The sequence below is a fragment of the Mustela nigripes genome, chromosome 3, assembly GCF_022355385.1.
Source record: "Mustela nigripes isolate SB6536 chromosome 3, MUSNIG.SB6536, whole genome shotgun sequence".
Lineage (NCBI taxonomy): Eukaryota > Metazoa > Chordata > Mammalia > Carnivora > Mustelidae > Mustela > Mustela nigripes.
In genome coordinates, this window is record NC_081559.1 from 80,433,847 (window position 1) to 80,451,278 (window position 17,432).

Genomic DNA, 17,432 nt, shown 5'->3' on the forward strand with positions numbered 1-17,432 from the left:
TACTTGAGTGAATTAACCTGATATCTTACAGTAGTTTAAAGTTAATTTCTCTTGGGAAAGATATCAAATTATCCTCCTTTAAATGTTTCTCACGTGATATACTTTAAGCCACAATATAACAGTAAATAATCATAATTTCTTAAACATATACTCTTCAAAAATTTTTGCTCACTAAAGAGCAAGTTCAGGGGGACTCTTTAATTCTCACCCTAGATACTAAATTTGACTTCATCTGATAAAAACAGATGAGCTGGGTGCCTGGGTGGCTCAGGTCATGATCCCAGGGTCCTGGGATCAAGCCCCATATCCGGCTCCCTGCTCAGTATGGAGACTGCTTCTCCCTCGCCCTCTGCTGCTCTGCTTGTATTCTCTCACGCTCTCTCTGTCAAATAAATAAATAAAATCTTAAAAAAAAAAAAAAAAAGAAAGAAAGAAAGAAAAAGAAAAGAAAAAAACCACATGAGCTGATTTTTCTATTTGTAGTTAATTCATAGCCTTCTCCCTCATAGACTTGGTTCCAAGAAATAGATGGGTTATTGTCCCTATATGCAGTAACATTTTACCAATCTTTAATCTTTAAAAGTGCTGATAGGAAATTTCTTCTGTTCCTCATATTTTTACAAAAGCCTGAGTTACAAGATTTTAAGCTCAATGGTAAGAACACAGCCACATATTATCATCCTTGACATTTGCAGACTGAAAAGAATTTTTTTTTCCACTTGGTTTCTGGCTTCACTCACTGACTCAATAAATAGTACTTATTTATTGTAGAAAGATTTAAAGACCAAACTCTGCATGGTGAAAATGGCAAAAGGATAGATTTTGGAGTAACACAACCCTAGTCACAAGTGCTAACTATTCCCCTTAATAGTAGATGACCTTAACTTTCTACCCTTCCTCATCTGTAAAATGCAGTGGAAAACGTTTGCCCTGGGGGTGCTGAGTTTCAGAAAAGAAAATACATGTGAAGCACTTAGCACAAAGCCCAACAATTTATAACTGTCCGCTCTCTTGCCTTTGTCTCCTTACCCTGTCTTTACTCTTTTCTCTTCATGTTGTACAATAAAATAATGTCTTTAGAAGAAAAGATTAAGCAATACATTTCTCCATCCTTTATTTACACAAATTACGATTTTATTTTTGCTAATACTCATTATGTAATTCTACAACATTAAAATATGAATAATAAGTTATGATTAAAATATGTTAATGATAGCGATATTTTTCACATACAGTGCCTTCCAGGTTGTTTGCCAGAAATGTTAATCAGCTCTACAGGGCGTGGTTACCTCATGTAACAGTCCAAGGGTACGGCTGTCATTAGGCAAGGCTTGATCTAGATGCTCAAAGAATATCATCAAGAAGCTGGTTTTGAAGTTTTAACATTATCTACAGGCTAGGTCCTCTCCTGGTGTCCATGATACTCAAGAGAGGGGAAAATTTTTTGAGGGTGATACGAAAGAAGGCAAGAAGTGATGAGCAGAGACATTTGAGCAGATTATCTGGAGGAAGGACATTCCAGGCAGAGGGAAATCAAATGCAAAAGTAATGGAGGAAGGAATATATTTGGTATAGTTGGGAAACAACAAGGAGGCTGATATGCTGAAGTGGAGTGAACTACACAGAGAGTGGTAAGAGATGAAATCAGGAGCACCAAGCCAATTAATCTAAGGTCTTGTAGGCTATTGCACAGACATTGGCTTTTACCCTGTATAAGATGCACAGCCCTTGGAGGAGTTTGAACTAAATAATGTCAGGATCTGACTTACATTTTAAGAGGAGCACTTTGGTTGCTGTATTGAACTAGACCAAAGGGCGATAAGGAAAGCAGGGAGACTTGACCGTAAATTTATGGTAGAGTAGGTGGAAGGTGATGCTTGTACCTTGGATAAGGATCTAACAGGAAAAGTAGATATGGTTCAGCTTTCTGCTCCAGTGATGAGAATGGGAAGAATTAGGTCCTGAATATATTTTGAAGGTAGAACCACCAAAATTTTCTCGTAGACCAGATGGTGAATATGTTAGGAAGTAAGTGATAATTTGAAAAAAATCTACAGGAGGGGGAACCCAAGAAAGAAAAATTGGAAATTTAGTTTTGAACACATACCATTTGTGATGCCTACCTACAGCTACCAAGTTTCTAGCTGATTATGTAAAGTACTTACTCTGTTCCAGACATAAATTTATATATATTAACTTACTTAATCCTCCCCACAGTCCATAAATTGGGTGTTTTGAATGAGGCATCCTCAGTTATCCATAGTAATTAAAACTATGAGTCTTGATGAAATCACCAAGAAAGTAAGTAGAGATACAAAAAAGAAGACCAAAGACTGAGCTCAGTCCACTCCAGTGATTAGCATTTAGGAACAGGAGGGAAAACTAGCAAAGGAAATTAAGAAAGAGTGATGCATATGGAAGAAGGAGAATATTTAACCTAGGAACCTAGTGAAGTAAGTCTACCCAAAAAAAAAAAAAAAAAAAACTGAAATGATCACGGTGTCCAAAGCTACTCATATTTCAAGGAAGGTGAGGACTGGCCACATTTTGGTGAAGTTATGAGGGCAAAAGCTGGGTGTGAATAAATTCAAGAGAAGGGAAGAGGGGAAATAGGGAGTGAGCACAGGCAGCTCTTTTAAGGCATTCTCCTCTAAAAGGGAGGAGATGAGTGAGGTGGCAGCTGGAAGGGAATGTGAGGTCCAGGGAGGTTCTTTGTTTTGTTTCAGTTTTGTTTTTGTTTTGTTTTGTTTTTAAATTAACTTTGTTTTTAAGATGAGCTTCAGTTTATAGCAAAATAGAGCGGAAAGGTCAGCGGTTTTCCATATACCCGTTGAGCACACATAAATAGAGGCCTCCCAACTATCGAAACCCCACATCAGATTGGTACATTTATTACAATTGATGAACCTATATTGACTTTTCATTATCACTCTAGGTTCATGGTTTACAGTGGGGTTGCTCTCGGTGTTGCACAGCATGGACTCAGACAAATGTGTAATTGCGCGTACCCACCATTACAGTGTCCCACCTGACAGACCCACTGATGTAAACAACCAGCACTCCACTTGTTCATCTTCTTCTCCCCCAAACCCTAGCAACCGTTGATCCTTCTACTTCCTCCATAGTTTAGCTTTTCCAGAACCAAACTCTCTAAAAATCCTTTGTAACCTATTCATATCCTCAACCCCTACCCCCAAAACAACTGATCTTTTTATTGTCTCCATAGTTTTGTCTTTTCTTAGAAGGTCACATAGTTAGAATCATACAGGATGTAGCCTCTCCCAACTGGCTTCTTTTTAATATGTACTTAAAGTTCCTCTGTCTTTTCATGGCTCACTAACTCATTTCTTTGTAGCGCTGAGAAATATTCACCATTGTCTGGATGTACCAGTCTATCCATTCACCAACTGAAGGGTATCTTGATTGCTTCCCCATTTGGCCCTTATGAATAAAGCTGCTATAAACATCTTTATGTGCAAGTTTTTGCATGGATATAACTTTTCAACTGATTTGAGTAAATACTAAGGATCTTGTGACAAGATATGTTTAGTGTAGTAAGAAATTGTCACACTGTCTTCCAAAGCCTTTCACATTCCCACCAGCAATGACACTTCCTATTCCTCCATATCCTCACCCATTTTTGGTGTTTGTTCTGGATTTTGACCATTATACAAGGTGGATAGTGGCTTCTCATTGTTTCTTTCTTTTTTTTTTTTTTTTAAGATTTTTATTTATTTATTTGACAGACAGATCACAAGTAGGCAGAGAGGCAGGCAGAGAGAGAGAGGAGGAAGCAGGCTCCCCACTGAGCAGAGAGCCCAACACAGGCTTGATCCTAGGACTCTGGGATCATGACCTTAGCGGAAGGCAGAGGATTTCACCCACTGAGCCACCCAGGTGTCCTGGCTTCTCGTTATTTCAACTCACAGTTCCCTGATGACATATGATGTTGAGCATCTTTTTATGTGCTTATTTGCCACATATATTTTCTTTGATTGAGTATTCAGGTATTTGACTCAGTTTTTAATGTAGTTCTTCATTTTCTTATAGTTGAGTTTTAAGTGTTTTTGTGTATTTCAGAAAACAGTCCTTTATCAGATATGTTTTGGAAATATTTTCTCCTACCTTGAGGCTTGTTTTCTCATTCTCTTGATATTGTCTTTTGCAAAGTAGAACTGTTTGATTTTAATGAAGTCTACCTTACCAGTTTTTTCTATCATCTGAAAAACTACCACCATACCTAAGGTTACTCAGGTTTTCTCTTATGTTCTCTTCTAGGAGTTTTAAGATTTGTGTCTTACATTTCGGTTTATAGTCCACTTTGAGTTAGTTTTTGTAAAGTGTTTAATTATCCTTTAAATGTTTGTGGAATCTGTAGTGCTGTTCCCCCTTTCATTTCTCTTTTTCTTCTCCTTCTAGTGTTCCCATTATGTGTATATTCCACCTTTTATAATTGTCCCACAGTTCTTGGACATTCTTTTTTGTCTTCTTCCCCACAAGACAGTTTTTTTTTCTCTTTGTTTTTCAGTTTTGGAGGTTTCCATTAAGATCTCCTCAAGCTCAGAGATTCTTTTCTCATCCGTATCCAACCTACCAATAAGTACATTGAAGGTATTCTTCACTTCTGTTATAGCTTTTTTGATCTCTAGTATTTCTATTTTATTCTTTCTTAGAATTTCCACTTCTCTGTTTACATTGCCCATTTCTTTTTGCAAGCTATCCGTTTTATCCATTAGAGCCCTTAGCATATTAAACGTAATATGCCCTTAGCATATTAAACGTAATTTAGCATATTAAACTTAAAACGTAATTGTCTTAAGTTCCTGGTCTGATAATTCCAACATCCCTAAGATATCTGAGTCTGGTTCTAATGCATGCTGTCTCTTCAAACAGTATTTTTGCCTTTAAGTATGCTTTAAAATTTTTCCTCGATAGTCATACATGATATACTAGGTAAAATTAACTATAGTAAATAGGCCTTTAGTAATGTGGTAGTAAGGTGTAAGGTATTTTTTTTTTATTTTATTTAGTTATTTGAGAGAGAGAGACAGTGAGAGAGAGCATGAGCAAGGAGAAGGTCAGAGGGAGAAGCAGACTCCCCATGGAGCTGGGAGCCCAATGCGGGACTTGATCCCAGGACTCCAGGATCATGACCTGAGCCGAAGGCAGTCGTCCAACCAACTGAGCCACCCAGGCGTCCCGTAAGGTGTAAGGTATTAAGGAAAAGTGTTCTATAGTCCTACTAGGCCTCAGTCTTTTGTAAATCCCTCTAAATTGTAGACTCCACCAATGCATCTCAGTATTTTCCCCCCAGGTGGGACAAGATGCCTAATGGGGGCTGGAGTGGGCTACTTACCTTCCCCGTGTAGACGGCTAGAAGGGATTGGGTTGGGTATTTCCCTTCTTCCCCATGGAAGGCTAGAGCTGGCTAGAATTGGGCATTTCCCTTCTGATAAAATCTCAGTAGCTTAGGATCTATAAAATAGTTTCTCTTGTGGGCAGGCCTTGTTAAGAAGAAAATGCTCTTGCAAAATAGTTTCTTTTCTCTTCTCCCTGCCAGAAACACAAGCTGATTTTTCTCTGATACTCACTGTGAGAACCAAGTCAAGTTTCTAGAGATAAAACTCACAAAATTGTTGGGGGTCTCTGAGGACTGAGTCTCTCTGGAGTTTTTAACTCCCAGACTTGTCCACACTGAGCCTCCAGTAACTCACCAATTACAGTTCAAGTTTTCCTGTCACAACAATGGTTCTTACACAGTTTTCTGCTATAGTAAGTTGTTACTCTCTGTATTTGCCTGTCTGTCTCTCATATTTGGAGATAGTGATTTGCGTATAACCTCACCTCTCTGGTGAATCTAAGAAAAGTTTTTGAGTTTTCAATTTATTCAGCTTTTTACTTATTGTTAGGACAGACTGATAATTACCTACCTCTTTTTTTAAAAAGAAGATTTTATCTATTTATTTGAGAGAGTGCTTGGGAGCCATGCAGGCATACTATGGGGGGGGGGGTTGGAGAAGGGGCCAGAAGGAGAGGAATAAGCAGACTCCCCATTGGGCAGGGAGCCTGACAAAGTGGAGTTGGATACCGGGATCTCAAGATCACGACCCCGAGCTGAAGGAAGATGCTTAACTGACTGAGCCACCGGATGCCCCGGCTACCTACCTCTTTACATGCCAGCCCAGAAACCCAGAAAGTCTGTTTTTGTTTTTAATATAGGATATATTGTAGAATATCTATACTGATGGGAATAACTTAGTAGGTGGGAAAATTGATACAGGGAGGAGGACAAATTTGAAAGAAACCAATCCTAGAAAATGTAAGGAAATGGGATGCAGTGTACCAGAAGAAGCTACTGGATCTAGACAGGCATGTAGACATTCGCCCATGGTAAAAAGTCAGGCAGTGTTGATAGGACCCAAAGCTAGTAGATCAGAAGATGGGTTGGTGGGAGCATATGGAAGTTCTCTTCCGATTCTTTGTTTCTTCTCAATGAAATGGGGAATAACACTTCAGCAGAATGAAGATTGGAGAAGTGGCAGCAAAGGTGTGAAGAGAGAGAAGGTGTGAAATAATCCACAAATGAACTGTCTTAGAAAGTAAAGTAGGCTTTCAGGACTATGTCAAGGCCTGAATGTGAAGGGAGAACACTCAGCATGATCATTTTTGTTCAATTATGTTCAATTTCCCAAGGACAGGCAGGGGGAAGTATAGAGTTGAATTTAACCAAGGAGAAGTTTTACAGGAGCGTGAAGTCTAAGAGTATGGACTCTGCAGTCAGACTGTTTGGATTTGAATGATGGTTCTGCCACTTTGCAGCTATGTGGTTTTGAACAAACTGCTTACTCTCTCTGGACTTTAGGTCCCGCATCTGTAAAATGAGTATAGCCTGTTTCTCATTTGGAGAGACTAGAAGCATTTAGAGAGATCTTTTGTATGCTTCCACCACACTGTCTTCCAACCTCTCTGCCTTTGGATCCATATACTCTGCCATATACGCATAGGGTGTTGTCGAGTTAGTAGGTGTGCAGTGCTTAGAACAGCGTTTGGCACATAAAAAATACAACAGAAATGCTTTATTATCTGCTGGGGGAGAGTAAGATAGAGGAAGAAAGTAGCAAGAAAGTGATTAAAGTAATGAGAGGAACTGAAATCCAGCTTCTTTAGATCTCAACAAAAGTGAAAGAAATCCTTCAACTTCAGGGAAACCCCTTCTTCCAAAAGAATACCATGGAATTTGATTTGAACCCAAATGAAAGTGAGGCAGACTTGAAACACGTGATTTCTCATACAGTTTGGTGAAAAACATATGCCAAGAAAATGACAAATGCTTAATCCAAATTAGAGAAATTCTGCAACTTTATTGCAAATGGTCCTTCTTTTTTCTACTGTAATTACTTTAGTGGTATAGGATTGACTATAATCCCTGCTCAGAAGCAGCCTTGGAGCTGTTTCCATATTACCAATTTCCGGAATTTAGAGTTACATAGTAGCTTGGTGCGTACCTTAAGTACTTTACGTTCAATGGCCACAGAATGACTTCCATGTTCTTACTTGTTGAAGTGAAGGCAATTTCAGTGGTCGTTCTTACAGAGAGATGCACCAGATTTTCCCTGTGCCTTGACTGTATTATGTTTGTCATGAGACTCTTTCTTCCCTAATGCAAATAAGGGAGTCTTTTAGAGAAGGAAGAAGAGAATGATTTTAGGAGGTAGCAAGGCTTTGACAGTCATGCAAATGAGCAAGTGATGCCTAGTGCTTGGAAGACAGACTACCCGGTGGTGGGATCCGTGCCCACTTCCCATCAATGCTGAAAACTGTACATCTTTGGAGATCTCTCTTGGTTTTCTAATTTGTAAAATAGCCATAATAATGACGTAGGTGTGAAGATTAAATAAACTAATATTTGGAAGTATTCAGAACAGTACTTGGCACAATATGCACTCAATAAATATTATACATCACCATTAAATAAATAACACACGAATGGGTTGTTGTTTTCAGTAGTTTTCTCCTTAAGTCCCATGCCTCGGGACTTAGCATGAGCAAAACGTATTTATATACCCTTATCTTTTTTGCTTGTTTGTTTCTTTTCTCAAATAATCCTGGGTTTGTCCCTACAAAAACTGTCTGCTATCTTAAGGATAGCTCAGTGTATGGAGGGGCAGAAAAGGTCTAAGAGGAGGTTTTCCAGTAGGGTCATAAGTTCATGTATTCTACCACATACTCACTTGGCTATTGTTGAGTTAATACATATAAAGTGCTAAAACAATGCCTGGCTAAAGTATTCTCTGCTAGGAAAAAAAGAGGGAGGAAGAGAGTAGCAAGAGAGAGAACTATCTCCAGTTATCCAAATCATTACCCGGTTCTGTCTGTTTTCTCCTAACTACCTTGGGGGATGTATCCACTTGCCACCAAGCTCCTGAAGACACTGGGCTTCCTTCTGCTACAGGCCCCCTGGGAATGTTTGTTGTTCTTCCTGGAATGATTTTGCCCCCCTACCTTCTTTCACTTTGTAACCCTTGTTCCTCCTCAGATCTCAGCTCAGGTATTGGTTCTTCCTGAGAGAAGCTTGTTGGGACTCTTCGGTCAGGTCTTCAGTCCTTTGTTATAGGGAAACTTCCTAGCACGGGTTTTTATAGTCATGCTTATGATAATTTGGTTAGTCTGTCTCTTTGTGGTTAGTCCAACACATGGTAAGAAATCTACAAGTATTTATTGAACAGTGAATGAACTGCTCCCATTCTCCCACTTTGAAAGTTTCTCTTTCTTCCTAAGTGCCTCACTGTTAAAGGTTTAACAGTGACTTCAAGAAGTAACCAGAGGAGAAAAGGGTCTGGGGGACGATATCATCTGGTAGCTACATAACAGGGGCAAAAACAAAAAAGGCATAAAGCTCATAAAAAAGTGTAGGACGTAAGAGCTGGGAGTGTTCTTAGAGATCATCCAGTCCCAACTTCTTCGGTATTGACAGCACAGGAAAATCCACCATTTAGGGTTTTAGTTGAGGATTTCAGCCAACCACCTTCCAAACAACAGCCCTATACACGAATAAAACATGTGTTTCAAACTATGAGAGCTTAAATGTGACTCATCAACATCTGCTTTCTTTAAATATTTCTTTCTCTCAGAGACTAAAATCAGTTACAAGGATGGGATAAATTCTTGCAGCTTAACACATGGCAAAAGACAAACCTTTTATCCCACTTTGTTTGTAGTCCCTTCATTTTCAATCTCAAATGATTTTCTCTATCATATAACTCTTTTGTGAAGAATATTCAAAAGGATCTATTAAGTCCTAACTGTAGAACTGCTTTAATAAAGGAATAATCAAAATACCACCTAATTTCAGTGGAAGACTATCACATTTTCATACTGACCTAGCAAGTAGCCCAGTAGTATTAGAAGACAAAAAGAACTTTGGTCAAAGGGAGGGGGAAAAAAAATCATAGTTTGTTTTGAGAATATTCCTTTTTGTCTTTCTCCTTTCTCCCTACCTGACAAAGAGAAAATGTGCCTTGAAGCTGCCTCTTGCTATTCAAGCCCTCCATGAAAGTGCTTCAATAACATGGGCCAGGCACAGTGTTACAGATGTTCTTCACTTTCCCTGAACACCTTGCTCCCTCCAATAAAAATGAATGGCAGAAACACGTAACCAGAAAACACAATCAGTGTAAATATGTTAATGGGTTAATATGTCTGAGCAGGCTAATAATACCCTTTGCTCAGTTAAAATCCAAGTTCCCAGAAAGTCCCTTGGGAGTGACTCATGGTGGGGGGAGTTTTGATGGCATCAGACTCAGGGGTTAAATTATGTTTAAGGAGTTGAGTCTTTCTTTCTTTACCCTACAAGTAACAATGTATAGGGAGCTTCCTGGATTAATTCTGGAAAGGGTTGATCCTAAAGATGAAATAACTAATTACTGCCAGGAAAACAGCCCAAGAACCTTAGAGTGCAAAAAGTTCTGTGCAAATGAAAAGTTGTTTCCTACCATAGACAGCTTCAACAAAGCAAAAAGACAAAAGATAGAAATAGCAGTCACTGGTACCTGGGTGGCTCAGCTGGTTAAGCATCTGACTCTTGATCTCAGTTCAGGTCTTGACCTTGGTATATGGGTCCAAGCCCCACATTGGGTTCCACACTGGAGTCCACACTGGGCTCCATGTTAGGCATGGAACCTACTTAGAAAAAAAAAAAAAAATAGCCATCAAAGGATTGCCATGTAGTATCCAGACTATATAAAGAATTTCTGTAAATTGAGAAAACATGAACAGCCCAACAGAAAAGCAAGCAAAAGTTATGAGCAGGAAACTCATAGAAAATTAAGTGCAAATGACCCAGAAACATTTGAAAGGATGATCACCTTCATTTATAATCAGGAAAATGACACTGAGAGAGCAATGAAATATATTTTTTATCTGCCAGATTAGCAAATATCTAGAAGTTTGACATTACCAAATTTTGGATGAGAAGTATGGAAATGTTTACTTTTATATACCACTAATGAGAGAGAAGAGTAAAGCAGTAATGCCATCTGTAAGATTGGACAACCGTAAAAAGTGCCCTCTTTGGAACACTCTATCTCCTTGATCATCCTAGAAATACTTCACACATGTGGAATGAGGCCTCTACAAGGGTGCTCATTAGAGTATCACTTATTTAACAAAGTATGAAATGGTGCTTCTCTGTTGTCTTCTCCCCAACCTGAAATCAATAGGTACTAACCCCCTCACATCCCAAAGAGATCCACTAATGATCCCTCAGATTCATTTCCTAAAGATACCTGAAACTAAAGCTGCCGATACTGGGGACATGATGGCAAAACAGCCTAAGAAGACAAGCTAACAAGGAGAGACAGAATCTAGGTTTTTCGGGATATCATTAAGCCAGTGGCGCTAAACTTCGGAGCAGTTCCACTTGGGAATTTCTTGTTTTGAGGTAGTCAATCTCTATTGTAGAAGCCATTTTTAGCTGGGTTTCTAACCTTCCTTACCCAATCATCCACTTATCTCTAAATTTAGTGCTGAATTTATAGTCTTCCTCTTCACCTTAAGCCATGTCTTCCTCCCAAGGATAGACACTGATGTATGATTCATGTCAATTTAGGAAGGTAACACTAAATATTAATAAAAACTATGCTTTGAACCCTTATTAGGTGTCAGATGTGAGACACTTTATTTGTATTATCCCATTTAGTGCTCACAACAATTCTAGAAGTTGGGCATTAATATGACCCCCATTTTCCAATGAGAAAACAGATGTGGAAAGGCTTATAGCTTCCACAAAGTCATCTAAATAGAGAGTAAGTTGGGCTGGTCCCTGAGGCCAGACCACTCTTACTGACCCACCAGATCCTATTCTCACACTGCCTTTCTTTATATTCAAGAACTTAGTAAGTCTTCACAACAATTTTAGGAGCTACTAGTACTACCATCTTGAGAAGTTCTAGGTATAGATCATTAAATTTTTACAACCATAGAAATGAGCCAACCAAGGTTTAAAGAGGCTAAATAATCACACAGCAAATAAATGACAGAGCTAGTATTTGAACCTGTCTGTAAGGATAATGACAATAGTGATAGCTATCATTTCTTAGCAACCTACCCATTCCAGGACCCATGCAAGTTAGGTCCATGTGTTATCTTCTCTTACTTTCAGAAGTCTATGAGATTTTCCTTTTGACATATTAAAAAACTAAGGCTGAGAAAGTTTTAAAAGCCATAGGTTACAGAGCTAATAAATTGAAGAACTGGTATAATGGGTTAAAAGTAGCAACAAATCCTTTGTATTTCCTGCCATAAAGAGGTAAGGTCTATTTTCCTACCACTTGGAGGATACAGTGGAGCCAGAAGTTACTACAGTAATTCACTTGAATGTTCCTGTGGCATCTCACACTCAATATATAAATCTGAGCTAATTGTCTTATCCCTCTAACATAAATCTTTGTTATATGCTTGATATTGATAAACCAAGACTTAGAGTCAAACAGATAGGAAACAAACTCCACCCCAATTACTCCCATTCTTCAGTCTCTGAACTGAATCTACATTATGTATCATTGCCTAATTAATCTTCATTAAATGCACCTCTAAAGTTAGTGTCCCATTGAAAAACTTTGCATGGGTTTCCGCTATGTAGCCCATGCATGCCCAGTCTCTTCCCCTACTTCCTTATTTATACTCTAAATTTCAGCCAGAATGAACTATTTATTGTTTCTCCACAGATATCTCCTCACCAACCCCCAACACACACATTCACGATTTTCTGCCTTTATGTCATTGCTGTTCGCTTAAAATTCTCTCCTCTTCCCCAGTGCAATCTGCCAAAGTAATAATCACCTTAAATACTATCTCTTCCTTGGGCTTTTTTTTTTTTTTAAATGTCTGGAAGTGATTTTTCTCTCCTTTGAATTGCCCATAAAATTTTCTTTTATTATTTTAAGTATTAATCTTGTATTATAGTTATTTACAAAAAGGTTGTCTTTTGTTTTCTAGATTTCAAGCTCCCTAAGGAAGAGAAGGTATCTTAATCATCAATGTATCACCTACGGTAACCTCCTTTAACCTTACACATAATAGGTTTTGAGAATCTGAGGATCCAATAAATGTTTTATTCTCTCCCTGAGTCAAAACCAACTGAGGAAGACATTGAAGTCATATTGGTGGAAAAATACCAGCTTCATTATTAATAAAAACTAGATTAGAAAATATGACCAAATGACTTGATCTTATACCTCTAAAATAGTAGGCTTATCTACCCTCTCATGGAAGAGCTAGGTAAGTTCAAATCTTCCCCAGGACCAAGACTGACTGGTGTAGAACCAGACCAGAATATACTGGTTCAGCATATGATGGATGCATGGACCACAAAGCCTTGAGAAGAGAAACCAAACCCTCCCAGAAGAGAAATGAAAAGCAGGGGCCTGAGATACTTGAGAGCAATTGAATTTCCCTCTGCTTGGATTGAGGATTGAGGATTGGCCTTGATGAAGATGATGAAATCTAAAGGGCTAGTCTATCTTCAACTAACACCCAATCAGATTCATGAAACAAGGAATAGAAGAAAAACAATTTGCAAAGGAGAGTTTAGAGATGTATGTGAATGTAATAATAATGTTAGTACTCGTAGCAATATGCACTGAAATTTACAATGAGTTGGAGCATTGTTCCAAGGTTTTTCATTGTATTAATTCAGTTATCATCCCAATAACTCTATGAAGCATGAACTAACATTATCTCCACTTTATAAAGAAACTGGGATACACAGAATTTTAAAAATTCATCCAAACTCACACAGCTAGTATGTAGCATAGCTAGAATTACACACAGCCTCCCTCTAGAACCCAACTATTCATAAGCTGAAAAATATTAATGGCCCTTTTCATACTGCTTTGCTATTGAAACCTTCCCAACTCATACTCCACTTCCCCACCCCTAGCAATTTCAGCCACTCAAGGTTTCTCTTTGTCACAAATAGGTTATTATTGTTTTGGTAGCCTGCAAATGAAAACTATCTGTTACTGTGTGATCAAACCATCATATGATGCATCAATAATGAAATCCCAGATTACTCTCCAGAACCTACATGGCTTTCCAGAAGTAGTGAAAAGCATGCTTCAGTTGTTTTATTTTTCATTAACTTGATTTCCATTGTAAAATAAGTATTCAAGTGATAGTCTCTTGTCTGGAGGTGCCTTTTTCCCCTCACTCCTATTCCCCCAAGCCAGGAATGTGTTGTGTTTTCTTTAAAAATTTCAGTTTACTACTAAGACACTTTGCTTAGCAAATAAAACATGATAGAAGCTGTGTGACATGAAGGTATTCCTAGGGAATGAAAAATTCCTTGCTGATTAAATGCAGGCCTGGCAGACTAAACTGGCTGTTTCTTGGGACATGCTGAGTTGGCACAAATCAAGAGCCATGCATTCTGAAGAGAAGTAGGTATATACAACAACTCAAATATTGAAGACAGTTACCTCCATTGTTGCTACCAGTTCAAAGCTCCAGAAAAACACCTCCACACAAGCCTAATAGGAGGTAATAAACTCCGCCCAGTGTTACCGCAAGCAGAGATGTAGTGCACCCGCTTTAGAATTCCCAGAATACCCTGGAATGCGTGAGTCAGTTAGGGGAGGTCAGAGAGGGGGAGCAAGATAAGGTAAAGAAAGGGCGCCTGGGTGGCTCAGTGGGTTAAGCCGCTGCCTTTGGCTCAGGTCATGATCTCAGGGTGCTGGGATGGAGTCCCGCATCGGGCTCTCTGCTCAGTAGGGAGTCTGCTTCCTCCTCTCTCTCTGCCTGCTTCTCTGCCTACTTGTGATCTCTCTCTGTCAAATAAATAAATAAAATCTTAAAAAAAAAAAAAGATAAGGTAAAGAAAGCAACACAGACCGATTCGATAATGTCGCAGACATCAGTTAGTTGCCTTTTGATGCCCGATTTAATGAAAATCAAAGTTTAAATTATCTTTGGGGCACCTGGGTGGCTCAGTGGGTTAAAGCGTCTGCCTTCCGCTCAGGTCATGATCTCAGGGTTCTGGAATCAAACCCCACATCGGGCTCTCTGCTCAGCAAGGAGCCTGTTTCCCCCTCTCTCTCTGCCTGCCTCTCTGCCTACGTGTGATCTCTGTCTGTCAAATAAATAAAAATAAAATCTTTTTTAAAAAATGAAAAAAAATTATCTTTGGAACATGGACAAAATCTGGGTACAGTCTGATATGCTCTAACACGCTTGAACAGTCCCTCCTCACCCACAACCAAGCCTGGGAGACCCTGTAGGAAGGGTCAGCAATTTCAGTTAGCTGCCCAGTGACTGTCCCTGTTTCTGCTCCTGATCCTCCATGCCTTACCCCACTTGTTTTGTTTTGGCAAATCCAGCCTCATTTTATTCAACAATATTTATTGAGCAAGGGGCCCTACAAAAAAATAAACGCATTCTCTACCCTCATTAAAGCTGTAGCCTAGAATAGAGAATATGTATTCCTGTGTGAAACACTTAGATAGTTCTTACTTCATAATTACATAGAATCATACAGATATTATTATTAATATATTATGTATGATATTATTAGTATCCGTACTAATCTTACTTCCTGTTGCCCCCTGCTTGGTTTCAGCCTCTCTGCTTATTTCTCTGAGATTCATATTTTGGTCAGACTTTGATTTTGTTTCTTTTCTTTTTTTTTAAGATTTTATTTATTTGACAGACAGAGACCACAAGGAAGCAGAGAGGCAGGCAGAGAAAGAGGGGGAAGCAGGCTCCCTGCTGAGCAGAGGGCCCGATGCGGGGTTTGATCCCAGAACCCTGGGATCATGACCTGAGCCGAAGGCAGGGGCTTTAACCCACTGAGCCACCCAGGCGCCCCTTGATTTTGTTTCTTAGCATTTTCTTATAACACCCTGAATTCCATGTTCCCCAGAGAACTGATCAATTTTGATAATTCTCTGTCCCTATCTCTCTGTCTCTTTCTCTCAAACACACACACCCCGTTCCCAATATCCAGGATGAGAGCTCAGGTTCAGATGCCTCAAATTTAAACAGATGCTTCTCAACCTTAAACTGACTAACTGACACCTTAGTTACAATCGAAAGGGGGAAATTTTCCTTTCCCTGCTCTAGAAAAATCATCCATATTCAAAAGAAAAGTAGCATGGACCTAATTGCTAAAAGCCGCTTGGTAAATGATCCAAATTAATTACTTAAAATTTTGTTTCCATTTAAAATGTAACTGTTGAATGAGCAATTGCTCTGTGGAGGGATTGTATACATCTTTCCAGTCAGCAGGATGTTCAAAATATGTTTCCAAAGAACATGAGTTACGATGATTTCACACTTGCCAAAAATAATTATAATTCCTATTTTGAAGCCAACAGAAGCTCAGATGCTTCTGACTGTGTCAGATCTGACTGGAAACAGAACCCTTAAGTCAATGAATCATGAACAAAATCATGTATTGATACTGACATTACATAGGGCACTGGGTAGACCCCAGCGGCTTGCAGTGTAAGAGAGGGACAAAGCTGTTGGTGAGAACAATGGCTTCCCCACTAAAAAAACAGCCTGAATTACATGCTAGTGAGTAGGACAGCCCTGCTAAGCATCTCTAAGCTGGAGTGAAACAATTACTGGTACCCTTTAACTCTTAAGGGGATTTCATACCTAATGCCAGAGCAAGGGTATGTTTTCTCAGGATTACCACTGTATAAAACATAGTAGCATTTTAGCAGTGCCTCTGACACATGGCAATGGGTAGTGTGGGAAACATTTTTTCTGGCTGCCCAGCAAACATGACTGCCCACGTATTATGTTTAGGGATTGACCCCCTCCGCACTCTCAGTCCATGTGGTTACCATGCAGTTAATTCCACTTTCAGCTCTGGAGTGTGTCACATGACCCAGGTTTGGCCAGAGCATTATTTTGTATGTGCCCATTAGTAATTCACAAGCATGTCAGTCATGCGGAGACTCAGATTTTTTGGAGCTGTCAGGTCGCCAGCTGTCAGGTCGCCAGTCTTCTTTCATGCTGGACTCCAAACAGAAATATTGTGAGGCTGGGGCTACTGCAACTCTCTTGTCACCACTGGGAGCCTTAGAATGAGTGTAACACGCCTGGCTCTTCATATGCATATTAAAGAGAGAGAGAAATCAAGAGCTTCTGGGGCACCTGGGTGGCTTAGTGGGTTAAGTGTCTGCCTTCGGTTCAGGCCATGATCTCAGGGTCCATGGATGGAGCCCCATGTGGGGCTCCCTACTCAGCAGGGAGTCTGCTTCTCCCTTGCCCTCTGCCGCTTCCCCTAGCTTGTGCTCTCTCCCTCTCTTTCTCTCAAATAAATAAATAAAACCTCAACAACAACACAACAGCAACAACAAAAAAAGAATTTCTTACCCCTGGATTTTTCAGGTATGTGCACCAATGAATTCCTTTCTTCATCTAGTTTGTGTCTGAGGGTTTTATGTGTTTTGTTTTTGCCTACCACAACTTGCAAGTGCAGTTTATTTTATCTTAGGCAAACATTGGCTGATTCAGGAACTAGTCCTTAAGGAAACTCCCCTTCTCTTCAATCCCTTGAGTCAGTGTTGCTTTTTTCTCCAGAACCCATGACTCACGTGGCTACAGCCGTGTTTTGCTCCCTCTGTGAGCAAATTTTTAAGTCAGATTATCTCTACCTTCCACTTAATCGTGGAAGTTCCCCAAGAGCCAGTATGAGCGGGACTCCACCACCCTCTCCCTCCTTACCACCTCATGGTACTGCCACTTACTGGCTGGGGGGGCTTGGGAAAACCCTCTCCTTGCCTACCCCATCTCCTCCCTCTTCACAGTCCCCTCTGCTAGAGTCCTTTCTCCCAGAAGTTCTCTTGCGCAGCCATTATTGAGAAGGGTCTCGCTTACCCATGGAAAATGTGAGCATCATCTCCTACCCTTCTGTTTCATGACCA

At 39.6% G+C, this 17,432-nt stretch overlaps 1 long non-coding RNA gene across 1 annotated transcript; it reads right to left on the reverse strand.

Annotated features, from left to right (window-relative positions):
- Window positions 1-8,740: 8,740 nt before the first annotated feature.
- LOC132013034 (uncharacterized) lies at window positions 8,741-16,931 on the reverse strand. Its single transcript, XR_009402853.1, has 3 exons — window positions 16,882-16,931; window positions 10,050-10,179; window positions 8,741-9,041 (listed from the first exon to the last, which is right to left on the reverse strand). It is a non-coding gene; the product is annotated as an uncharacterized LOC132013034 (long non-coding RNA).
- Between the last annotated feature and the right edge of the window lie 501 nt (window positions 16,932-17,432).